Below are 2,562 nucleotides of genomic sequence, written 5' to 3'. Positions count from 1 at the left end.
ATCGTATTAAAAATAATAATAAAGACCGCCGTCGTTATGGTTATTTGCCCATTTACGAATGACAATAATTTATTTATATGCAGGGGGGAGGGGTAAAATGTCGCGGCCTGGACGACCTGAAATTTATTATTATTATTATCATCAATTCACACGGTATTATGTATATAATTTTTTATTAACTAGTGACCCGATTAATAAAAAGGAAAAAAAAGCAAAGAAAACGTTTACGTTATTTAACGACAAAATTCTCAAGCAGTAGACAAAAATAAAAAAAAAATAAAAATGGCGCTGTCGGAATTTAATAAAAATAAAAAAAAATAAAATAAAATAAAATGTCGAAACGATTCGTAATAAAAATTAAACGATTTAAAATTAAATTCTTTAAGTGATAATGATAATAATAATAATAATAATGCTAAATGATTTTTTTTTTTTTTTTAAACTTTCCGGTTTACTTAAAACACCTTGTAAAACGTTTCATAAAATTAAATTGGAGAGAGAGAGAGAGAGAGAGAGAGAGAGAGAGAGAGAGAGAAAAGTTTAGCAAAGTCATTTTAACGACCGAAACAATTTTTGTTGTTGTTGTTTTTGTTTTTGTCGTTTCCGGGATTCGATGGAATAAACGTTAGGAGGAAAAAAAAAAAAAATCAAAACGCAAAAATTATGAAGAATAAAAAAAAAAAACCTTTTTTAGATTTACGATTAGTTTTAATTCGTAGCAGTAATAATAATAATAATAATAATAATGATAATGATAATAATAATAATGATTATTAAAGAACAAAGAAAAAGAATTAAGAGAGAGACAGAGAGAGAGAGAGAGAAAGGGGGAGGGAGGGAGAGAAAACGATAAAAAACGTTTAATAAATTTCCGTTTTTTGGATAAACCGCCGGTTAATTTTTCCAACGGTTTCGAAAATAATAATAATAATAAAATGAACTACTAGTCTATAAAACAAAATTTATAGACTATAAAAGAAAATAAAAAAAAATAAAAATTAAGAAATTTAAAATTGAAATGACGACTTTAAAAAAATAAAATAAAATATAATAAATAATAATAATAATAATAACGTTTTGATTTTTTATTACTTTAAAAATGATAATAATAATAATAATAATAAATTTTCGCGCGCGTGTGTGTGTGTGTGTGTGTGCGAGTGCAAACGGGCGCGAAAGGGAGTTTTCAGTTAATCGAAAAAATCAATTCGATGAATCGAAATTTTTCAACCTTTGAACTTTGCAAAAAAAAAATATATATATATACTGCGTTCATATACATAAATAATAATCGGACGAGAATTTTTATACATTATTGTGAAAGTTGCACACTTGTAGCAATGATGATAATAATAATAATAATAATAATGAAATTGAAAAAAAAAGAAAAAATTTGCGAGTATGGGAAAATGATCGAATTTTCTCCAGCATCCTAATCGAAAAAAAAAAAAAGTAATAATAATTTCGAACTAATGACGTATCATAAACATTTATGACGTCACAAATTTAACGATTTAACGAAATTTTTTTCGATTCGATTATTAATTACAATTATTAATAAATTTAAAATTTTTCACCCCCCCCCCCCAATTTTATTTTAATAATGCTTGATCGATTAAAAAAAAATTTATTAATTAATAAATAGGAAAAAGGGGGGGAAAAAATCAAAATCGACGGTAGCGAACTCTTTATTAAAAACACGAAAATAAAATTATTATTATTATTATTATTATTATTATTATTATTTCTTTAATGCGGCGAATGACCCCGAATTTTTTTTTTTTTTTTTTTAAATAAATATTAAATGTAATGAAAAACTAACATAATAACCGATAAGAATAAATTACAATTTTCGTCTGGAAATTTTTTCCATGATAAAATAAAACTTATCATTATTATCATTATTATTTCTTTCTTTTCCTATATGTTAACTGTAACGTTTGTAATTACTAAAACCTTGAATACAGGTATGACGACGACGACGACGACGACGACGATGATAATAATAATAATATTTATTTACACCAAGAAAGTACGTGAAATTTAATGTTTTGAGATATTGTCACGTTTCGCATTATCATTTTCTTGGTTTAAAAAAAAAAAAAAAAAAAAAAAAAAAAAAAAAAATTAGATATCTCGGTTTGTATGTTTGGGAAAATATAATAATAATAATAATAATAATAATAATAATAATAATAATAATTTGGTCAAGTAGGCGAAGCAATCATTCTCATTCTCAACTTTTTTTACTTTTATTCATAAATTTTTATTTTTATTTTCATATCGTCTCTACGAAAATACATTTAAAATGCGAACACACGCACGCACGCACACACGCACAATTTTTTTTTTCGCAATAAATTCTATGGGAAAAAATGAAATAATAATAATAATAATAATAATAATAATAATAGGATTTTCCGATTCGTTCTTTACGTTCGTCGTTCATCAATCGTTATCATTATTATGCTCATTCAAAAGAAAAATTTTTTTTGTAACTCCCTCCCCCCCCCTCTCTCTCTCTCTCTCTCTCTCTCTCTCTCTCTCTCTCTCTCTCTCTAT

Source organism: Pediculus humanus, genomic scaffold (genome assembly GCF_000006295.1).
Source record: "Pediculus humanus corporis 1103172108293 genomic scaffold, whole genome shotgun sequence".
Classification (NCBI taxonomy): Eukaryota; Metazoa; Arthropoda; class Insecta; order Psocodea; family Pediculidae; genus Pediculus; species Pediculus humanus.
This window is presented reverse-complemented; position numbering follows the sequence as displayed.